The sequence below is a fragment of the Phyllobates terribilis genome, unplaced genomic scaffold, assembly GCF_046119375.1.
Source record: "Phyllobates terribilis strain yellow unplaced genomic scaffold, ASM4611937v1 Scaffold_437__1_contigs__length_1545540, whole genome shotgun sequence".
In the NCBI taxonomy this organism is placed as follows: Eukaryota; Metazoa; Chordata; class Amphibia; order Anura; family Dendrobatidae; genus Phyllobates; species Phyllobates terribilis.
The window spans coordinates 804,231-827,338 of NW_027363197.1; the positions used below are offsets into that span (position 1 = coordinate 804,231).

Sequence of the window (23,108 nt, forward strand, 5' to 3'; positions counted from 1 at the left end):
CATCGCCATATTTTGAGAGCTATAATTTTTCCAGATTTTGGCAGACAGTCATGTGACGGCTCGTTTTTTGCGGGATGACTTGACGTTGTTATTGGTGCCATTTTCAGGCACGTGACATTTTTTGATCGCTTTCTATTCCGATTTTTGGGAGGCAGAATAAACAAAAACCAACAATTCAGGAATTGTTTTTTTTTTTTTTTTTTTATTCTGTTCCGCGTGTGGTAAAATTGATAAGGCAGCTTTACTCTTCGGGTCAGTACGTTTACAGCGGTACCACATTTGTATCATTTTTCTATGTTTTGGCGCTTATACACAATAAAAGCTATTTTATAGAAATAAATATTTTTTAGTATCGCTTTATTCTGAGAGCTATAACTTTTTTATTTTTCGGCTGATGGAGCTATATGGCAGCTTGTTTTTTGCGGGACGAGATGATGTTTTCAGCGGTATCATTTCTATTTATATACGTCTTTTTGATCGCGTGTTATTCCACTTTTTGTTTGGCGGTATGGTGATAAAGCATTGTTTTTTGCTTGTTTTTTTTTTTTTTTTTTTTACCGTGTTCACTGAAGGGGTTAACTAGTGGGACAGTTTTATAGGTCAGGTTGTTCCGGACGCGGCGATACCAAATATGTGTACTTTTATTGTTTTTTTTTTATTTTTTTTATAATAATATTTATTGATGGGTACATTATATTTTTATTTTTGGTGTATTATTTTTTTTATTTTTTTATAATATTTTTGCACATTTTTTTTTTTTTTTTTTCCACTTTCACACAGTTTATACACTTTATTACTTTGTCCCACTCTGGGACTTTCACTTTTTTTTTTCTGATCGCCTGCATGGCACAGGAATGGAGCACCATCCCTATGCCATGAAGGCTGTCAGAAGTGCACAGTGTGAAGATTGCTTGGAGATGCACTGCGCATGTCCAAGCAATCTTCCTGCTCTCTGGTGACCCGGATGTTGTCATGACGACATCGGGTCGTCATGGCAACACCCGGGAAGCCTTTGCAGACTGCGCTGGAAGCCGGAAGAGGAGGTGAGTATCGCCGATCACCTCCCCTTGCCCCCACAATGCCGCGATCGACTTCGATCGACTTCGATCGCAGCATCGCGGGGGTTAATGTGCTGGGAGCGGTGCGTGACCGCTCCCTGCATATAGTACCGGGTGTCAGCTGTGACAATCAGCTGACACCCGGCGGCGATCGCGCCCGCACAGCCTGTGTGCGGGCGCGATCGCGATGACGTACTAATACGGGTCTGGCTCTTAAGTCCCAGGGCACAGACGCGTATTAGTACGTCAGATGTTATTAAGGGGTTAAAGAAGGGGTGCACCGGTCCTGGAGATACTGCAATACCAGGTCAATGCGTGGAGTGGACAGAGCAAGCTCTTTTTCCATCTCCCTGTTCTAAAAATCCATTTAATATATGGTCCCCAGATAGGGGACGTATCAGATATTAAACTGATAAGAACAGATACTACACTTGATCTTAGCCAAAAGGCCGAGAAGCGATAACCAGAATTGGTTTCAAACTACGGAGCCACCCAAGGATTCTGAAAAGTCCATTTGTGGAGATGAGCTCCTGGACTCCCGTTAAGAAGACATGTTGTCAACCTCTAGATCCCTTACATGCCTGCACTTTTCGGCTTGCTGCTGCTGCAATCCACGCGTTTTAGATCTGCATAACTCCACCTCTTTAAGCACAGCACCTTCACCCCCTGCTGTTCCCACCCGCCTCAACACCGTTGGAAGGGAGGAGAACCAATTAAGGCGGGGGGTGGGGTGGAACGAGCAGCTGTCTACCCTTAGCAGGAGGGCTCCTGATTACATACCTCTCCTGCTGCTGCTGCTGCTGGCTGTCCAGCAGCAGACTGAAGGTGGCTGCTGCTGTGCACAGGTATATAAAGGCTCAGAGCCTATTATGACACGCGCAGCCAGCGTTCCATTGCCACATTCCATCTACTGCAGGCAGGATTCCTGGCTGGCTGAATGTCGCTGAGAAGCTCACAGAGACCGCCATAAGCAACAGTTTAACAGAATGCCACAGACTAATCAACCAAACTTTTTGGGTTGGGTTCTCTTTTATAGTCTGCGGGCATTAAATGAAAGAAGTCAGTGTTCCAGCAGAAGGAGACAACGTTTCAGAAAAGGCATTGTAGCAAACCAAAAAAGAAATTTTAAGCGCAGCAGAGTAACCAGCGCACATACCTGTTAGCTCAGGTGAGTTTAAAAGGCTGCTGTTGATAACAAGGGCATTTGCTAAATAGATGGTGTGTGTGCAACAATATACTGAAAGGTCAATTATATTGTGCAGCTTATCTCACCACCTGTAGTTATTTAGGTGAAAGCTCCAAAATGCTTGCCTAATATGTCTGTTTATCCAAAAGGAAGTAAAAAGGGAGAGCTAGAAAGATAGCATTGCATCACATTACATGGCAATGCAATGCACAGTTGCTGAAGTTGAACCAAAATGAGCTTGTAATCTGGCTTCTGCAACTTTGAACATGAAAAATCCAATGAGGAGAAGAAAAGCAAAGCCAAAGAGTCCATCCCAAAATCCGACAAACAAGCAAAATGAACAAAAAACATTGAATTCAATTCTTTCTGATTTTAGAAACTGCATTAAAGAAGGGGTGCACCGGTCCTGGAGATACTGCAATACCAGGTCAATGCGTGGAGTGGACAGAGCAAGCTCTTTTTCCATCTCCCTGTTCTAAAAATCCATTTAATATATGGTCCCCAGATAGGGGACGTATCAGATATTAAACTGATAAGAACAGATACTACACTTGATCTTAGCCAAAAGGCCGAGAAGCGATAACCAGAATTGGTTTCAAACTACGGAGCCACCCAAGGATCCTGAAAAGTCCATTTGTGGAGATGAGCTCCTGGACTCCCGTTAAGAAGACATGTTGTCAACCTCTAGATCCCTTACATGCCTGCACTTTTCGGCTTGCTGCTGCTGCAATCCACGCGTTTTAGATCTGCATAACTCCACCTCTTTAAACACAGCACCTTCACCCCCTGCTGTTCCCACCCGCCTCAACACCGTTGGAAGGGAGGAGAACCAATTAAGGCGGGGGGTGGGGTGGAACGAGCAGCTGTCTACCCTTAGCAGGAGGGCTCCTGATTACATACCTCTCCTGCTGCTGCTGCTGCTGCTGGCTGTCCAGCAGCAGACTGAAGGTGGCTGCTGCTGTGCACAGGTATATAAAGGCTCAGAGCCTATTATGACACGCGCAGCCAGCGTTCCATTGCCACATTCCATCTACTGCAGGCAGGATACCTGGCTGGCTGAATGTCGCTGAGAAGCTCACAGAGACCGCCATAAGCAACAGTTTAACAGAATGCCACAGACTAATCAACCAAACTTTTTGGGTTGGGTTCTCTTTTATAGTCTGCAGGCATTAAATGAAAGAAGTCAGTGTTCCAGCAGAAGGAGACAACGTTTCAGAAAAGGCATTGTAGCAAACCAAAAAAGAAATTTTAAGCGCAGCAGAGTAACCAGCGCACATACCTGTTAGCTCAGGTGAGTTTAAAAGGCTGCTGTTGATAACAAGGGCATTTGCTAAATAGATGGTGTGTGTGCAACAATATACTGAAAGGTCAATTATATTGTGCAGCTTATCTCACCACCTGTAGTTATTTAGGTGAAAGCTCCAAAATGCTTGCCTAATATGTCTGTTTATCCAAAAGGAAGTAAAAAGGGAGAGCTAGAAAGATAGCATTGCATCACATTACATGGCAATGCAATGCACAGTTGCTGAAGTTGAACCAAAATGAGCTTGTAATCTGGCTTCTGCAACTTTGAACATGAAAAATCCAATGAGGAGAAGAAAAGCAAAGCCAAAGAGTCCATCCCAAAATCCGACAAACAAGCAAAATGAACAAAAAACATTGAATTCAATTCTTTCTGATTTTAGAAACTGCATTAAAGAAGGGGTGCACCGGTCCTGGAGATACTGCAATACCAGGTCAATGCGTGGAGTGGACAGAGCAAGCTCTTTTTCCATCTCCCTGTTCTAAAAATCCATTTAATATATGGTCCCCAGATAGGGGACGTATCAGATATTAAACTGATAAGAACAGATACTACACTTGATCTTAGCCAAAAGGCCGAGAAGCGATAACCAGAATTGGTTTCAAACTACGGAGCCACCCAAGGATCCTGAAAAGTCCATTTGTGGAGATGAGCTCCTGGACTCCCGTTAAGAAGACATGTTGTCAACCTCTAGATCCCTTACATGCCTGCACTTTTCGGCTTGCTGCTGCTGCAATCCACGCGTTTTAGATCTGCATAACTCCACCTCTTTAAACACAGCACCTTCACCCCCTGCTGTTCCCACCCGCCTCAACACCGTTGGAAGGGAGGAGAACCAATTAAGGCGGGGGGTGGGGTGGAACGAGCAGCTGTCTACCCTTAGCAGGAGGGCTCCTGATTACATACCTCTCCTGCTGCTGCTGCTGCTGGCTGTCCAGCAGCAGACTGAAGGTGGCTGCTGCTGTGCACAGGTATATAAAGGCTCAGAGCCTATTATGACACGCGCAGCCAGCGTTCCATTGCCACATTCCATCTACTGCAGGCAGGATACCTGGCTGGCTGAATGTCGCTGAGAAGCTCACAGAGACCGCCATAAGCAACAGTTTAACAGAATGCCACAGACTAATCAACCAAACTTTTTGGGTTGGGTTCTCTTTTATAGTCTGCAGGCATTAAATGAAAGAAGTCAGTGTTCCAGCAGAAGGAGACAACGTTTCAGAAAAGGCATTGTAGCAAACCAAAAAAGAAATTTTAAGCGCAGCAGAGTAACCAGCGCACATACCTGTTAGCTCAGGTGAGTTTAAAAGGCTGCTGTTGATAACAAGGGCATTTGCTAAATAGATGGTGTGTGTGCAACAATATACTGAAAGGTCAATTATATTGTGCAGCTTATCTCACCACCTGTAGTTATTTAGGTGAAAGCTCCAAAATGCTTGCCTAATATGTCTGTTTATCCAAAAGGAAGTAAAAAGGGAGAGCTAGAAAGATAGCATTGCATCACATTACATGGCAATGCAATGCACAGTTGCTGAAGTTGAACCAAAATGAGCTTGTAATCTGGCTTCTGCAACTTTGAACATGAAAAATCCAATGAGGAGAAGAAAAGCAAAGCCAAAGAGTCCATCCCAAAATCCGACAAACAAGCAAAATGAACAAAAAACATTGAATTCAATTCTTTCTGATTTTAGAAACTGCATTAAAGAAGGGGTGCACCGGTCCTGGAGATACTGCAATACCAGGTCAATGCGTGGAGTGGACAGAGCAAGCTCTTTTTCCATCTCCCTGTTCTAAAAATCCATTTAATATATGGTCCCCAGATAGGGGACGTATCAGATATTAAACTGATAAGAACAGATACTACACTTGATCTTAGCCAAAAGGCCGAGAAGCGATAACCAGAATTGGTTTCAAACTACGGAGCCACCCAAGGATCCTGAAAAGTCCATTTGTGGAGATGAGCTCCTGGACTCCCGTTAAGAAGACATGTTGTCAACCTCTAGATCCCTTACATGCCTGCACTTTTCGGCTTGCTGCTGCTGCAATCCACGCGTTTTAGATCTGCATAACTCCACCTCTTTAAACACAGCACCTTCACCCCCTGCTGTTCCCACCCGCCTCAACACCGTTGGAAGGGAGGAGAACCAATTAAGGCGGGGGGTGGGGTGGAACGAGCAGCTGTCTACCCTTAGCAGGAGGGCTCCTGATTACATACCTCTCCTGCTGCTGCTGCTGCTGGCTGTCCAGCAGCAGACTGAAGGTGGCTGCTGCTGTGCACAGGTATATAAAGGCTCAGAGCCTATTATGACACGCGCAGCCAGCGTTCCATTGCCACATTCCATCTACTGCAGGCAGGATACCTGGCTGGCTGAATGTCGCTGAGAAGCTCACAGAGACCACCATAAGCAACAGTTTAACAGAATGCCACAGACTAATCAACCAAACTTTTTGGGTTGGGTTCTCTTTTATAGTCTGCAGGCATTAAATGAAAGAAGTCAGTGTTCCAGCAGAAGGAGACAACGTTTCAGAAAAGGCATTGTAGCAAACCAAAAAAGAAATTTTAAGCGCAGCAGAGTAACCAGCGCACATACCTGTTAGCTCAGGTGAGTTTAAAAGGCTGCTGTTGATAACAAGGGCATTTGCTAAATAGATGGTGTGTGTGCAACAATATACTGAAAGGTCAATTATATTGTGCAGCTTATCTCACCACCTGTAGTTATTTAGGTGAAAGCTCCAAAATGCTTGCCTAATATGTCTGTTTATCCAAAAGGAAGTAAAAAGGGAGAGCTAGAAAGATAGCATTGCATCACATTACATGGCAATGCAATGCACAGTTGCTGAAGTTGAACCAAAATGAGCTTGTAATCTGGCTTCTGCAACTTTGAACATGAAAAATCCAATGAGGAGAAGAAAAGCAAAGCCAAAGAGTCCATCCCAAAATCCGACAAACAAGCAAAATGAACAAAAAACATTGAATTCAATTCTTTCTGATTTTAGAAACTGCATTAAAGAAGGGGTGCACCGGTCCTGGAGATACTGCAATACCAGGTCAATGCGTGGAGTGGACAGAGCAAGCTCTTTTTCCATCTCCCTGTTCTAAAAATCCATTTAATATATGGTCCCCAGATAGGGGACGTATCAGATATTAAACTGATAAGAACAGATACTACACTTGATCTTAGCCAAAAGGCCGAGAAGCGATAACCAGAATTGGTTTCAAACTACGGAGCCACCCAAGGATCCTGAAAAGTCCATTTGTGGAGATGAGCTCCTGGACTCCCGTTAAGAAGACATGTTGTCAACCTCTAGATCCCTTACATGCCTGCACTTTTCGGCTTGCTGCTGCTGCAATCCACGCGTTTTAGATCTGCATAACTCCACCTCTTTAAACACAGCACCTTCACCCCCTGCTGTTCCCACCCGCCTCAACACCGTTGGAAGGGAGGAGAACCAATTAAGGCGGGGGGTGGGGTGGAACGAGCAGCTGTCTACCCTTAGCAGGAGGGCTCCTGATTACATACCTCTCCTGCTGCTGCTGCTGCTGGCTGTCCAGCAGCAGACTGAAGGTGGCTGCTGCTGTGCACAGGTATATAAAGGCTCAGAGCCTATTATGACACGCGCAGCCAGCGTTCCATTGCCACATTCCATCTACTGCAGGCAGGATACCTGGCTGGCTGAATGTCGCTGAGAAGCTCACAGAGACCGCCATAAGCAACAGTTTAACAGAATGCCACAGACTAATAAACCAAACTTTTTGGGTTGGGTTCTCTTTTATAGTCTGCAGGCATTAAATGAAAGAAGTCAGTGTTCCAGCAGAAGGAGACAACGTTTCAGAAAAGGCATTGTAGCAAACCAAAAAAGAAATTTTAAGCGCAGCAGAGTAACCAGCGCACATACCTGTTAGCTCAGGTGAGTTTAAAAGGCTGCTGTTGATAACAAGGGCATTTGCTAAATAGATGGTGTGTGTGCAACAATATACTGAAAGGTCAATTATATTGTGCAGCTTATCTCACCACCTGTAGTTATTTAGGTGAAAGCTCCAAAATGCTTGCCTAATATGTCTGTTTATCCAAAAGGAAGTAAAAAGGGAGAGCTAGAAAGATAGCATTGCATCACATTACATGGCAATGCAATGCACAGTTGCTGAAGTTGAACCAAAATGAGCTTGTAATCTGGCTTCTGCAACTTTGAACATGAAAAATCCAATGAGGAGAAGAAAAGCAAAGCCAAAGAGTCCATCCCAAAATCCGACAAACAAGCAAAATGAACAAAAAACATTGAATTCAATTCTTTCTGATTTTAGAAACTGCATTAAAGAAGGGGTGCACCGGTCCTGGAGATACTGCAATACCAGGTCAATGCGTGGAGTGGACAGAGCAAGCTCTTTTTCCATCTCCCTGTTCTAAAAATCCATTTAATATATGGTCCCCAGATAGGGGACGTATCAGATATTAAACTGATAAGAACAGATACTACACTTGATCTTAGCCAAAAGGCCGAGAAGCGATAACCAGAATTGGTTTCAAACTACGGAGCCACCCAAGGATCCTGAAAAGTCCATTTGTGGAGATGAGCTCCTGGACTCCCGTTAAGAAGACATGTTGTCAACCTCTAGATCCCTTACATGCCTGCACTTTTCGGCTTGCTGCTGCTGCAATCCACGCGTTTTAGATCTGCATAACTCCACCTCTTTAAACACAGCACCTTCACCCCCTGCTGTTCCCACCCGCCTCAACACCGTTGGAAGGGAGGAGAACCAATTAAGGCGGGGGGTGGGGTGGAACGAGCAGCTGTCTACCCTTAGCAGGAGGGCTCCTGATTACATACCTCTCCTGCTGCTGCTGCTGCTGGCTGTCCAGCAGCAGACTGAAGGTGGCTGCTGCTGTGCACAGGTATATAAAGGCTCAGAGCCTATTATGACACGCGCAGCCAGCGTTCCATTGCCACATTCCATCTACTGCAGGCAGGATACCTGGCTGGCTGAATGTCGCTGAGAAGCTCACAGAGACCGCCATAAGCAACAGTTTAACAGAATGCCACAGACTAATCAACCAAACTTTTTGGGTTGGGTTCTCTTTTATAGTCTGCAGGCATTAAATGAAAGAAGTCAGTGTTCCAGCAGAAGGAGACAACGTTTCAGAAAAGGCATTGTAGCAAACCAAAAAAGAAATTTTAAGCGCAGCAGAGTAACCAGCGCACATACCTGTTAGCTCAGGTGAGTTTAAAAGGCTGCTGTTGATAACAAGGGCATTTGCTAAATAGATGGTGTGTGTGCAACAATATACTGAAAGGTCAATTATATTGTGCAGCTTATCTCACCACCTGTAGTTATTTAGGTGAAAGCTCCAAAATGCTTGCCTAATATGTCTGTTTATCCAAAAGGAAGTAAAAAGGGAGAGCTAGAAAGATAGCATTGCATCACATTACATGGCAATGCAATGCACAGTTGCTGAAGTTGAACCAAAATGAGCTTGTAATCTGGCTTCTGCAACTTTGAACATGAAAAATCCAATGAGGAGAAGAAAAGCAAAGCCAAAGAGTCCATCCCAAAATCCGACAAACAAGCAAAATGAACAAAAAACATTGAATTCAATTCTTTCTGATTTTAGAAACTGCATTAAAGAAGGGGTGCACCGGTCCTGGAGATACTGCAATACCAGGTCAATGCGTGGAGTGGACAGAGCAAGCTCTTTTTCCATCTCCCTGTTCTAAAAATCCATTTAATATATGGTCCCCAGATAGGGGACGTATCAGATATTAAACTGATAAGAACAGATACTACACTTGATCTTAGCCAAAAGGCCGAGAAGCGATAACCAGAATTGGTTTCAAACTACGGAGCCACCCAAGGATCCTGAAAAGTCCATTTGTGGAGATGAGCTCCTGGACTCCCGTTAAGAAGACATGTTGTCAACCTCTAGATCCCTTACATGCCTGCACTTTTCGGCTTGCTGCTGCTGCAATCCACGCGTTTTAGATCTGCATAACTCCACCTCTTTAAACACAGCACCTTCACCCCCTGCTGTTCCCACCCGCCTCAACACCGTTGGAAGGGAGGAGAACCAATTAAGGCGGGGGGTGGGGTGGAACGAGCAGCTGTCTACCCTTAGCAGGAGGGCTCCTGATTACATACCTCTCCTGCTGCTGCTGCTGCTGGCTGTCCAGCAGCAGACTGAAGGTGGCTGCTGCTGTGCACAGGTATATAAAGGCTCAGAGCCTATTATGACACGCGCAGCCAGCGTTCCATTGCCACATTCCATCTACTGCAGGCAGGATACCTGGCTGGCTGAATGTCGCTGAGAAGCTCACAGAGACCGCCATAAGCAACAGTTTAACAGAATGCCACAGACTAATCAACCAAACTTTTTGGGTTGGGTTCTCTTTTATAGTCTGCAGGCATTAAATGAAAGAAGTCAGTGTTCCAGCAGAAGGAGACAACGTTTCAGAAAAGGCATTGTAGCAAACCAAAAAAGAAATTTTAAGCGCAGCAGAGTAACCAGCGCACATACCTGTTAGCTCAGGTGAGTTTAAAAGGCTGCTGTTGATAACAAGGGCATTTGCTAAATAGATGGTGTGTGTGCAACAATATACTGAAAGGTCAATTATATTGTGCAGCTTATCTCACCACCTGTAGTTATTTAGGTGAAAGCTCCAAAATGCTTGCCTAATATGTCTGTTTATCCAAAAGGAAGTAAAAAGGGAGAGCTAGAAAGATAGCATTGCATCACATTACATGGCAATGCAATGCACAGTTGCTGAAGTTGAACCAAAATGAGCTTGTAATCTGGCTTCTGCAACTTTGAACATGAAAAATCCAATGAGGAGAAGAAAAGCAAAGCCAAAGAGTCCATCCCAAAATCCGACAAACAAGCAAAATGAACAAAAAACATTGAATTCAATTCTTTCTGATTTTAGAAACTGCATTAAAGAAGGGGTGCACCGGTCCTGGAGATACTGCAATACCAGGTCAATGCGTGGAGTGGACAGAGCAAGCTCTTTTTCCATCTCCCTGTTCTAAAAATCCATTTAATATATGGTCCCCAGATAGGGGACGTATCAGATATTAAACTGATAAGAACAGATACTACACTTGATCTTAGCCAAAAGGCCGAGAAGCGATAACCAGAATTGGTTTCAAACTACGGAGCCACCCAAGGATCCTGAAAAGTCCATTTGTGGAGATGAGCTCCTGGACTCCCGTTAAGAAGACATGTTGTCAACCTCTAGATCCCTTACATGCCTGCACTTTTCGGCTTGCTGCTGCTGCAATCCACGCGTTTTAGATCTGCATAACTCCACCTCTTTAAACACAGCACCTTCACCCCCTGCTGTTCCCACCCGCCTCAACACCGATGGAAGGGAGGAGAACCAATTAAGGCGGGGGGTGGGGTGGAACGAGCAGCTGTCTACCCTTAGCAGGAGGGCTCCTGATTACATACCTCTCCTGCTGCTGCTGCTGCTGGCTGTCCAGCAGCAGACTGAAGGTGGCTGCTGCTGTGCACAGGTATATAAAGGCTCAGAGCCTATTATGACACGCGCAGCCAGCGTTCCATTGCCACATTCCATCTACTGCAGGCAGGATACCTGGCTGGCTGAATGTCGCTGAGAAGCTCACAGAGACCGCCATAAGCAACAGTTTAACAGAATGCCACAGACTAATCAACCAAACTTTTTGGGTTGGGTTCTCTTTTATAGTCTGCAGGCATTAAATGAAAGAAGTCAGTGTTCCAGCAGAAGGAGACAACGTTTCAGAAAAGGCATTGTAGCAAACCAAAAAAGAAATTTTAAGCGCAGCAGAGTAACCAGCGCACATACCTGTTAGCTCAGGTGAGTTTAAAAGGCTGCTGTTGATAACAAGGGCATTTGCTAAATAGATGGTGTGTGTGCAACAATATACTGAAAGGTCAATTATATTGTGCAGCTTATCTCACCACCTGTAGTTATTTAGGTGAAAGCTCCAAAATGCTTGCCTAATATGTCTGTTTATCCAAAAGGAAGTAAAAAGGGAGAGCTAGAAAGATAGCATTGCATCACATTACATGGCAATGCAATGCACAGTTGCTGAAGTTGAACCAAAATGAGCTTGTAATCTGGCTTCTGCAACTTTGAACATGAAAAATCCAATGAGGAGAAGAAAAGCAAAGCCAAAGAGTCCATCCCAAAATCCGACAAACAAGCAAAATGAACAAAAAACATTGAATTCAATTCTTTCTGATTTTAGAAACTGCATTAAAGAAGGGGTGCACCGGTCCTGGAGATACTGCAATACCAGGTCAATGCGTGGAGTGGACAGAGCAAGCTCTTTTTCCATCTCCCTGTTCTAAAAATCCATTTAATATATGGTCCCCAGATAGGGGACGTATCAGATATTAAACTGATAAGAACAGATTTTTTTTTTTTTTTTTTTTTTTTTTTTTTAAAACCACTCAGGTTTAGATATAAGCAAACAGTTAACCAGACTTCGTCATAAGTTATACTGCCACTTCATAAACATCATTGTGGTTTCTTTATTAAAGTATTATTCAACAAAAATACAAACAAGTAATCCTATGCCAGAGAAATTTCCAGAAAAAATATCAACGGTATTTAACCATATCCTGCCACTTAAGGTATTTCCACACACCTTCAGAATCTGTTCCACCACCACCACCTTCTCTTGTATCCCACAAATAGATTACATATAGTCTTGCTAAGATCAACCTAATACAATCATTTACTGTTAAATTTACTCTTTTAAACACACACAAATTTCTCACATCCCACAAGCTCTCCTGCACACACACCATAATAAACCACATCATCCTTTCTAGGCCACGACGACTAGCACCAAAACCAAACATAGCCACTCTCCAATCAATAAACTTCACACCAGCAACCCCTTTACACAGTCCACCCACACCTTTCCACACATCATACGCAAAATTACAATCCCACATAAGGTGCCTCACCGTCTCATTCGCTCCACAACCATCCCTTGGACATACTGCAGATCTTATGAGATCTCTTTTCTTCTGAAAATCCCTCACTGGCAAAATATTATGAAGGCCCATCCATACTATATCTCGCTGTCTATTCGACACACCTTGAATGCTTAACTTCTTCCATACCCGCGCAACTTCCATAGAACGCAATCCCACCACATTACTCTCACACTCATTCACACACATCTTCCCCATCACCTTCTTAACAAACGTAAAGTCTTTCATTGCAACTGCTAACAAATCATTCTTCCTCACAAACTTCTCAATCAAACCATACCACTCAGGACACTTAAAAGCAACAGGCACATTCTTATCACGCTTCACCCAATTCAGACCATACAGCATCCATCCAGCCAAATACTTACACATAAATGCCCCTTTATTATTCTTCCCAATCAAAATGACCGTAGTCTTAATAAAATGCAATGTTAGAAACACTTCAATATTCGGAAACTTCAGTCCCCCATACAAATATTGCTTAAACAAAATCTCTCTCTTAAGTCTTTCCATCCTACTGCCCCAAAAAAACACAAAAATTAGTTTCTCCACTTTTTTAATTTTCCTATAGGGCACTGGAAAAATACAAGAAACATAAAGCAAAATAGGGAGAATAACAGCCTTAATAATAAGAACCTTCCCTACCAAAGACAAAGAACGTAACTTCCAAAAATTCATCTTCCGCACAATCCGCTCACCACATTCATCCCAACTCTCATAACCTTTCAAATCATCATTAAAAAAAACTCCCAACACTTTAATTGCACCATCCACACCAGCCACACCATCCATCTTAATCCTATTGTCACCAAAACATTTAAACATGCATTTGTTCCAATTCACACGAAACGCTGACGCGCCACAAAAAAAATTCAACAACAATTTTACTCTCTCCATAGAGGCCACACTCTCACTCACCACTACTACATCATCCATATATCCTAAGACTTTCACAGTCATTCCACCACTCCCTGGCACTAACAAACCACGCACCACTTTCTCTTTCCGAATCATACACAGCAGTGGCTCAATCACACACACAAATAATACCGGTGACATGGGACAACCTTGCCTCACACCAGACCTAATACAAACTTTCTCACTCAAAAACCCATTCACCAGAAATTCACTCACCACCTCCCCATACAATCCTCTCACGGCACGCACAAATTTCTCCGGAAAACCCATTCTACGCAAAACCTCAAATAGAAACACATGAGACACGCGATCAAACGCCTTTTCAAAGTCAACAGCCATCACCATACACTTCTGCTTTCTTACTTTACAATCCCACAACACATCTCTTAAAAGACACAGATTATCCGTCATACATCTACCAGGCACTGCACACACTTGATCTTTACCAATCACATCAGCTATAACCACACGCATCCGACACGCCAAAATTTTACTGAATACCTTGTAATCGGCGTTCAGAAGCGTAATTGGCCTCCAATTACTCAAACACCTTTTATCCCCTTTCTTATGGATTAAGACCACCACTCCCTCCTTCATTGAACCCGCAAGCATCCCATTCTCCCACATAAACTGACACACTTCCACTAAATCCATACCCATCACTTCCCACATCATAACATATAGCTCCACAGGCAAACCATCCTTCCCAGGCGTCACATTTTTCCTTGCACCAAACACCGCTTTCTTAACTTCCTCCTCAATCACTGCCTCACATAGACCAGAACATCCATCCTTATCCACCTTACAATCCAAAGTCTTAAGCACTTCTTCTTTCAAACTCTCATCCACCCACTTCCTGCCAAACAACTCAGCATAAAACGTGACCACTTCCTTCATTACATCCTCCCCACTCACACAAACACCATCCACATCAAAAATCTCCTCCATACCCTCCTTCTTACCATTTATTTTTTTAAAGAAATATCTTGAACACTTTTCATCTTTATCAAGATGGACCACCTTTGACCTAAAAATTATTTCCCTTCCCTTCCTCTCCAAAGTCCTCTTCAAATCCTCTCTCGCACTTCTTAACAAATCATCCACATCCACACCACACATCCTCATTTTCTCCAGCCATTCCACCCTCATCATTAAATCTTTATATTGACTCCTAACCATGGCAACCTTTTTATAGCCCCATCGACGAAAAAACTTTTGCACTTCATGCTTCATCCAATCCCACCACACCAACACACTTTCAAACTTACTCTTTTGAGATTTACACCAACTATATTTTTTCTTAAAATCATTCACAATTCTCTCATCCTCAAGCAAACTCACATTCAATTTCCACACACCTCTCCCATGCACCCGCCTTAAATCCCCTCTAAACTCACCTTTCAGGCACACATGGTCCGAAAAAGGAACTGAAAATTGAGAAAAACCATCACATATTATATTTTTAGAAAAAAACATCCTATCAATCCTAGATGTTATCCCACCCCTGTCAGCTTTATAGGTTGGTGGTGGTGGCTTCCCCAAATAAACCTCAGCAGCATCAAAAAAGAAAAAATCAGAAATAATGTTTGCCAATTTTTTTCCTGAGGCATCAACTTTCCCCTCAGTTACACAGTTAAAATCACCTGTTACTATCACAGGGATCCTACCAGGTAATTCTAAACATAATTTATCTAATAAACTTAACCTGTCTTCTTTTTTTGTAGGACCATAAATATTTATAATTTTAACTTTCCACCCCCTCCCACACACAACTGCAGAGATGCAACGACCCACCTCTATTACCTTATAATATTCAAAAACAAAATTTCTATTATTTAATACTATCCCAACTCCATCATTTTTATTCCCACTAGAGCCAGACCAGATATGCTGGCCATATGGCCAATCAGCGTCTTCCAGGGGTTCTTCTATACCACACTCCTGTAGACACATAATATCAAAAGAATGGTTATGTAAGAAGTCCAGAATCACAGATCTTCTAACTCTAGACTTTAAAAGTCTTACATTAAGGGACGCAATGTCCCAATTTGGTTTAGAGACCATTCTTTGGCTCAAAAACCAGAAACACCAGTCTCAGCAAAAAAACATGCCTTCCTTATCCTTTGTCATCCGGCGAACTCCCACTTAGCTGAAAGATAGTGGACTCCAAATTCTCCTCCAGGTAAGCCGTTGACGCAGGAGAAAGAGAAACCACTGGGTAATCCCGCTCACTCACCGGACTTGCCACGCATTGGCTACTTGATGGTTCAGACAACCGGGCCCTTTTATTCTTAGCGCGGTCCGGTTCCTCAGAAGACCTCACCCCAGTCTCAGTGAAGTCTCCTTGACCTCCAGCTCCCTCTTCATCCATACTTTCACTGCTCCAACTGAGAGCCGGGTCCCCTGGGATTTCCAAGGCTCCCTCACGTTCTTCACAAAAGGAGTCAATGAAACCCCCCTGATAGGAAGAAATGTCCATCTCAGCTGCCAGAACCTCTTCCACTCTCCCGGGCTCCACCAGTAGGTCAGCAGACGCCCTCACTGGAGCAGTCTCCACACGCTGTTCCACTACCTTCACCCTGGAAGAAACTGCGGCCTCAGGTGCCACACTCTTAGGCCTCGGAGAGTTCGAGACCACCTCAGAGTATGCCCTTGCCTTGCCCTCGTTCGCACGACGAGTACAATCCTTAAAGGCATGCCCCTCCATACCACAAGCATTGCAAACAATTGGATTGGTACAGTCCTTAGCAACATGCCCACTTTGGTTGCACTTGGAGCAAACAGGCACAGCAGTACAAACCTCTTGTAAGTGTCCGTACTTCTTACATTTCCTGCAAAAAACTGGGGCCTCAGGAAAGAAGAGAATACCCCTATCTCTCCCGATAGAGAAACTTTGGGGAGGGTAATGAACACCTCCAGGCTCCGAAGAACTTTCCCCAAATCTGACAAAATATCTGTATTTGCCAGTCCATAAGTTCTCCTCGTTCATGATTTTGTGACTGTTGCTCACAAAGTCACAATGCCTCTTAAGAAAAGTCGCAATGTCATGTTCGTGCACAAAGGGATTATACATAAATATGACTAGGGGAACATCACCTTTGGAGTACAAGACTGTAAAAGTCAAACCATGCAAGGTTGGATTCTTCTCCTGCTCCCTCAACTTCTTATACAGGTTCCGGCAAGCCGCCATAGATTGTAGCACCAAGACATACCGTCCTTCTTTCCGGGATTCCTGCAGGCAGACGATGTTTTCTCTTGTCACTTCCAGGATTTTGAAGATCACCTCGTGCACCATATACGACAGATTGAAACGCTCTCTGACAGCAGCATCAACTTCAATGCGGAATGCATTGCGAACCCGATTGTCATCGGTCCCAGCATAGCGTATCTTCACGCCCATTATGATCACTCTCTCGTTCCTCCTCGTTCTCCCCCTAAAGCAGCAACCGGCTTAAGCCATCAAGATGGCGATGCCGGAAGGCCAAGGGAAAACACTCAAGGACCCCAGACAAGACACTTGGTCTTAGCCAAAAGGCCGAGAAGCGATAACCAGAATTGGTTTCAAACTACGGAGCCACCCAAGGATCCTGAAAAGTCCATTTGTGGAGATGAGCTCCTGGACTCCCGTTAAGAAGACATGTTGTCAACCTCTAGATCCCTTACATGCCTGCACTTTTCGGCTTGCTGCTGCTGCAATCCACGCGTTTTAGATCTGCATAACTCCACCTCTTTAAACACAGCACCTTCACCCCCTGCTGTTCCCACCCGCCTCAACACCGTTGGAAGGGAGGAGAACCAATTAAGGCGGGGGGTGGGGTGGAACGAGCAGCTGTCTACCCTTAGCAGGAGGGCTCCTGATTACATACCTCTCCTGCTGCTGCTGCTGCTGGCTGTCCAGCAGCAGACTGAAGGTGGCTGCTGCTGTGCACAGGTATATAAAGGCTCAGAGCCTATTATGACACGCGCAGCCAGCGTTCCATTGCCACATTCCATCTACTGCAGGCAGGATACCTGGCTGGCTGAATGTCGCTGAGAAGCTCACAGAGACCGCCATAAGCAACAGTTTAACAGAATGCCACAGACTAATCAACCAAACTTTTTGGGTTGGGTTCTCTTTTATAGTCTGCAGGCATTAAATGAAAGAAGTCAGTGTTCCAGCAGAAGGAGACAACGTTTCAGAAAAGGCATTGTAGCAAACCAAAAAAGAAATTTTAAGCGCAGCAGAGTAACCAGCGCACATACCTGTTAGCTCAGGTGAGTTTAAAAGGCTGCTGTTGATAACAAGGGCATTTGCTAAATAGATGGTGTGTGTGCAACAATATACTGAAAGGTCAATTATATTGTGCAGCTTATCTCACCACCTGTAGTTATTTAGGTGAAAGCTCCAAAATGCTTGCCTAATATGTCTGTTTATCCAAAAGGAAGTAAAAAGGGAGAGCTAGAAAGATAGCATTGCATCACATTACATGGCAATGCAATGCACAGTTGCTGAAGTTGAACCAAAATGAGCTTGTAATCTGGCTTCTGCAACTTTGAACATGAAAAATCCAATGAGGAGAAGAAAAGCAAAGCCAAAGAGTCCATCCCAAAATCCGACAAACAAGCAAAATGAACAAAAAACATTGAATTCAATTCTTTCTGATTTTAGAAACTGCATTAAAGAAGGGGTGCACCGGTCCTGGAGATACTGCAATACCAGGTCAATGCGTGGAGTGGACAGAGCAAGCTCTTTTTCCATCTCCCTGTTCTAAAAATCCATTTAATATATGGTCCCCAGATAGGGGACGTATCAGATATTAAACTGATAAGAACAGATACTACACTTGATCTTAGCCAAAAGGCCGAGAAGCGATAACCAGAATTGGTTTCAAACTACGGAGCCACCCAAGGATCCTGAAAAGTCCATTTGTGGAGATGAGCTCCTGGACTCCCGTTAAGAAGACATGTTGTCAACCTCTAGATCCCTTACATGCCTGCACTTTTCGGCTTGCTGCTGCTGCAATCCACGCGTTTTAGATCTGCATAACTCCACCTCTTTAAACACAGCACCTTCACCCCCTGCTGTTCCCACCCGCCTCAACACCGTTGGAAGGGAGGAGAACCAATTAAGGCGGGGGGTGGGGTGGAACGAGCAGCTGTCTACCCTTAGCAGGAGGGCTCCTGATTACATACCTCTCCTGCTGCTGCTGCTGCTGGCTGTCCAGCAGCAGACTGAAGGTGGCTGCTGCTGTGCACAGGTATATAAAGGCTCAGAGCCTATTATGACACGCGCAGCCAGCGTTCCATTGCCACATTCCATCTACTGCAGGCAGGATACCTGGCTGGCTGAATGTCGCTGAGAAGCTCACAGAGACCGCCATAAGCAACAGTTTAACAGAATGCCACAGACTAATCAACCAAACTTTTTGGGTTGGGTTCTCTTTTATAGTCTGCAGGCATTAAATGAAAGAAGTCAGTGTTCCAGCAGAAGGAGACAACGTTTCAGAAAAGGCATTGTAGCAAACCAAAAAAGAAATTTTAAGCGCAGCAGAGTAACCAGCGCACATACCTGTTAGCTCAGGTGAGTTTAAAAGGCTGCTGTTGATAACAAGGGCATTTGCTAAATAGATGGTGTGTGTGCAACAATATACTGAAAGGTCAATTATATTGTGCAGCTTATCTCACCACCTGTAGTTATTTAGGTGAAAGCTCCAAAATGCTTGCCTAATATGTCTGTTTATCCAAAAGGAAGTAAAAAGGGAGAGCTAGAAAGATAGCATTGCATCACATTACATGGCAATGCAATGCACAGTTGCTGAAGTTGAACCAAAATGAGCTTGTAATCTGGCTTCTGCAACTTTGAACATGAAAAATCCAATGAGGAGAGGAAAAGCAAAGCCAAAGAGTCCATCCCAAAATCCGACAAACAAGCAAAATGAACAAAAAACATTGAATTCAATTCTTTCTGATTTTAGAAACTGCATTAAAGAAGGGGTGCACCGGTCCTGGAGATACTGCAATACCAGGTCAATGCGTGGAGTGGACAGAGCAAGCTCTTTTTCCATCTCCCTGTTCTAAAAATCCATTTAATATATGGTCCCCAGATAGGGGACGTATCAGATATTAAACTGATAAGAACAGATACTACACTTGATCTTAGCCAAAAGGCCGAGAAGCGATAACCAGAATTGGTTTCAAACTACGGAGCCACCCAAGGATCCTGAAAAGTCCATTTGTGGAGATGAGCTCCTGGACTCCCGTTAAGAAGACATGTTGTCAACCTCTAGATCCCTTACATGCCTGCACTTTTCGGCTTGCTGCTGCTGCAATCCACGCGTTTTAGATCTGCATAACTCCACCTCTTTAAACACAGCACCTTCACCCCCTGCTGTTCCCACCCGCCTCAACACCGTTGGAAGGGAGGAGAACCAATTAAGGCGGGGGGTGGGGTGGAACGAGCAGCTGTCTACCCTTAGCAGGAGGGCTCCTGATTACATACCTCTCCTGCTGCTGCTGCTGCTGGCTGTCCAGCAGCAGACTGAAGGTGGCTGCTGCTGTGCACAGGTATATAAAGGCTCAGAGCCTATTATGACACGCGCAGCCAGCGTTCCATTGCCACATTCCATCTACTGCAGGCAGGATACCTGGCTGGCTGAATGTCGCTGAGAAGCTCACAGAGACCGCCATAAGCAACAGTTTAACAGAATGCCACAGACTAATCAACCAAACTTTTTGGGTTGGGTTCTCTTTTATAGTCTGCAGGCATTAAATGAAAGAAGTCAGTGTTCCAGCAGAAGGAGACAACGTTTCAGAAAAGGCATTGTAGCAAACCAAAAAATAAATTTTAAGCGCAGCAGAGTAACCAGCGCACATACCTGTTAGCTCAGGTGAGTTTAAAAGGCTGCTGTTGATAACAAGGGCATTTGCTAAATAGATGGTGTGTGTGCAACAATATACTGAAAGGTCAATTATATTGTGCAGCTTATCTCACCACCTGTAGTTATTTAGGTGAAAGCTCCAAAATGCTTGCCTAATATGTCTGTTTATCCAAAAGGAAGTAAAAAGGGAGAGCTAGAAAGATAGCATTGCATCACATTACATGGCAATGCAATGCACAGTTGCTGAAGTTGAACCAAAATGAGCTTGTAATCTGGCTTCTGCAACTTTGAACATGAAAAATCCAATGAGGAGAAGAAAAGCAAAGCCAAAGAGTCCATCCCAAAATCCGACAAACAAGCAAAATGAACAAAAAACATTGAATTCAATTCTTTCTGATTTTAGAAACTGCATTAAAGAAGGGGTGCACCGGTCCTGGAGATACTGCAATACCAGGTCAATGCGTGGAGTGGACAGAGCAAGCTCTTTTTCCATCTCCCTGTTCTAAAAATCCATTTAATATATGGTCCCCAGATAGGGGACGTATCAGATATTAAACTGATAAGAACAGATACTACACTTGATCTTAGCCAAAAGGCCGAGAAGCGATAACCAGAATTGGTTTCAAACTACGGAGCCACCCAAGGATCCTGAAAAGTCCATTTGTGGAGATGAGCTCCTGGACTCCCGTTAAGAAGACATGTTGTCAACCTCTAGATCCCTTACATGCCTGCACTTTTCGGCTTGCTGCTGCTGCAATCCACGCGTTTTAGATCTGCATAACTCCACCTCTTTAAACACAGCACCTTCACCCCCTGCTGTTCCCACCCGCCTCAACACCGTTGGAAGGGAGGAGAACCAATTAAGGCGGGGGGTGGGGTGGAACGAGCAGCTGTCTACCCTTAGCAGGAGGGCTCCTGATTACATACCTCTCCTGCTGCTGCTGCTGCTGGCTGTCCAGCAGCAGACTGAAGGTGGCTGCTGCTGTGCACAGGTATATAAAGGCTCAGAGCCTATTATGACACGCGCAGCCAGCGTTCCATTGCCACATTCCATCTACTGCAGGCAGGATACCTGGCTGGCTGAATGTCGCTGAGAAGCTCACAGAGACCGCCATAAGCAACAGTTTAACAGAATGCCACAGACTAATCAACCAAACTTTTTGGGTTGGGTTCTCTTTTATAGTCTGCAGGCATTAAATGAAAGAAGTCAGTGTTCCAGCAGAAGGAGACAACGTTTCAGAAAAGGCATTGTAGCAAACCAAAAAATAAATTTTAAGCGCAGCAGAGTAACCAGCGCACATACCTGTTAGCTCAGGTGAGTTTAAAAGGCTGCTGTTGATAACAAGGGCATTTGCTAAATAGATGGTGTGTGTGCAACAATATACTGAAAGGTCAATTATATTGTGCAGCTTATCTCACCACCTGTAGTTATTTAGGTGAAAGCTCCAAAATGCTTGCCTAATATGTCTGTTTATCCAAAAGGAAGTAAAAAGGGAGAGCTAGAAAGATAGCATTGCATCACATTACATGGCAATGCAATGCACAGTTGCTGAAGTTGAACCAAAATGAGCTTGTAATCTGGCTTCTGCAACTTTGAACATGAAAAATCCAATGAGGAGAAGAAAAGCAAAGCCAAAGAGTCCATCCCAAAATCCGACAAACAAGCAAAATGAACAAAAAACATTGAATTCAATTCTTTCTGATTTTAGAAACTGCATTAAAGAAGGGGTGCACCGGTCCTGGAGATACTGCAATACCAGGTCAATGCGTGGAGTGGACAGAGCAAGCTCTTTTTCCATCTCCCTGTTCTAAAAATCCATTTAATATATGGTCCCCAGATAGGGGACGTATCAGATATTAAACTGATAAGAACAGATACTACACTTGATCTTAGCCAAAAGGCCGAGAAGCGATAACCAGAATTGGTTTCAAACTACGGAGCCACCCAAGGATCCTGAAAAGTCCATTTGTGGAGATGAGCTCCTGGACTCCCGTTAAGAAGACATGTTGTCAACCTCTAGATCCCTTACATGCCTGCACTTTTCGGCTTGCTGCTGCTGCAATCCACGCGTTTTAGATCTGCATAACTCCACCTCTTTAAACACAGCACCTTCACCCCCTGCTGTTCCCACCCGCCTCAACACCGGTGGAAGGGAGGAGAACCAATTAAGGCGGGGGGTGGGGTGGAACGAGCAGCTGTCTACCCTTAGCAGGAGGGCTCCTGATTACATACCTCTCCTGCTGCTGCTGCTGCTGGCTGTCCAGCAGCAGACTGAAGGTGGCTGCTGCTGTGCACAGGTATATAAAGGCTCAGAGCCTATTATGACACGCGCAGCCAGCGTTCCATTGCCACATTCCATCTACTGCAGGCAGGATACCTGGCTGGCTGAATGTCGCTGAGAAGCTCACAGAGACCGCCATAAGCAACAGTTTAACAGAATGCCACAGACTAATCAACCAAACTTTTTGGGTTGGGTTCTCTTTTATAGTCTGCAGGCATTAAATGAAAGAAGTCAGTGTTCCAGCAGAAGGAGACAACGTTTCAGAAAAGGCATTGTAGCAAACCAAAAAAGAAATTTTAAGCGCAGCAGAGTAACCAGCGCACATACCTGTTAGCTCAGGTGAGTTTAAAAGGCTGCTGTTGATAACAAGGGCATTTGCTAAATAGATGGTGTGTGTGCAACAATATACTGAAAGGTCAATTATATTGTGCAGCTTATCTCACCACCTGTAGTTATTTAGGTGAAAGCTCCAAAATGCTTGCCTAATATGTCTGTTTATCCAAAAGGAAGTAAAAAGGGAGAGCTAGAA

General features: G+C 44.3%; 12 non-coding genes and 1 pseudogene across 12 annotated transcripts; all 13 read right to left on the reverse strand.

Annotated features, from left to right (window-relative positions):
• Positions 1 to 1,328: 1,328 nt before the first annotated feature.
• On the reverse strand, positions 1,329 to 1,519 carry LOC141228800 (U2 spliceosomal RNA). The gene has a single exon (XR_012295600.1). It is a non-coding gene; the product is annotated as a U2 spliceosomal RNA (small nuclear RNA).
• Positions 1,520 to 2,634: 1,115 nt separating this feature from the next.
• On the reverse strand, positions 2,635 to 2,825 carry LOC141228801 (U2 spliceosomal RNA). The gene has a single exon (XR_012295601.1). It is a non-coding gene; the product is annotated as a U2 spliceosomal RNA (small nuclear RNA).
• A 1,118-nt stretch (positions 2,826 to 3,943) lies between these two features.
• LOC141228802 (U2 spliceosomal RNA) lies at positions 3,944 to 4,134 on the reverse strand. Its single transcript, XR_012295602.1, has one exon. It is a non-coding gene; the product is annotated as a U2 spliceosomal RNA (small nuclear RNA).
• Positions 4,135 to 5,249: 1,115 nt separating this feature from the next.
• Positions 5,250 to 5,440, reverse strand: LOC141228804 (U2 spliceosomal RNA). Its single transcript, XR_012295603.1, has one exon. It is a non-coding gene; the product is annotated as a U2 spliceosomal RNA (small nuclear RNA).
• Positions 5,441 to 6,555: 1,115 nt separating this feature from the next.
• Positions 6,556 to 6,746, reverse strand: LOC141228805 (U2 spliceosomal RNA). The gene has a single exon (XR_012295604.1). It is a non-coding gene; the product is annotated as a U2 spliceosomal RNA (small nuclear RNA).
• A 1,115-nt stretch (positions 6,747 to 7,861) lies between these two features.
• On the reverse strand, positions 7,862 to 8,052 carry LOC141228806 (U2 spliceosomal RNA). Its single transcript, XR_012295605.1, has one exon. It is a non-coding gene; the product is annotated as a U2 spliceosomal RNA (small nuclear RNA).
• A 1,115-nt stretch (positions 8,053 to 9,167) lies between these two features.
• LOC141228807 (U2 spliceosomal RNA) lies at positions 9,168 to 9,358 on the reverse strand. The gene has a single exon (XR_012295606.1). It is a non-coding gene; the product is annotated as a U2 spliceosomal RNA (small nuclear RNA).
• A 1,115-nt stretch (positions 9,359 to 10,473) lies between these two features.
• LOC141228808 (U2 spliceosomal RNA) lies at positions 10,474 to 10,664 on the reverse strand. The gene has a single exon (XR_012295607.1). It is a non-coding gene; the product is annotated as a U2 spliceosomal RNA (small nuclear RNA).
• Positions 10,665 to 11,779: 1,115 nt separating this feature from the next.
• Positions 11,780 to 11,998, reverse strand: LOC141228427 (U2 spliceosomal RNA; annotated as a pseudogene).
• A 6,104-nt stretch (positions 11,999 to 18,102) lies between these two features.
• LOC141228810 (U2 spliceosomal RNA) lies at positions 18,103 to 18,293 on the reverse strand. The gene has a single exon (XR_012295609.1). It is a non-coding gene; the product is annotated as a U2 spliceosomal RNA (small nuclear RNA).
• A 1,115-nt stretch (positions 18,294 to 19,408) lies between these two features.
• On the reverse strand, positions 19,409 to 19,599 carry LOC141228811 (U2 spliceosomal RNA). The gene has a single exon (XR_012295610.1). It is a non-coding gene; the product is annotated as a U2 spliceosomal RNA (small nuclear RNA).
• Positions 19,600 to 20,714: 1,115 nt separating this feature from the next.
• LOC141228812 (U2 spliceosomal RNA) lies at positions 20,715 to 20,905 on the reverse strand. Its single transcript, XR_012295611.1, has one exon. It is a non-coding gene; the product is annotated as a U2 spliceosomal RNA (small nuclear RNA).
• A 1,115-nt stretch (positions 20,906 to 22,020) lies between these two features.
• LOC141228813 (U2 spliceosomal RNA) lies at positions 22,021 to 22,211 on the reverse strand. The gene has a single exon (XR_012295612.1). It is a non-coding gene; the product is annotated as a U2 spliceosomal RNA (small nuclear RNA).
• Positions 22,212 to 23,108: the final 897 nt, after the last annotated feature.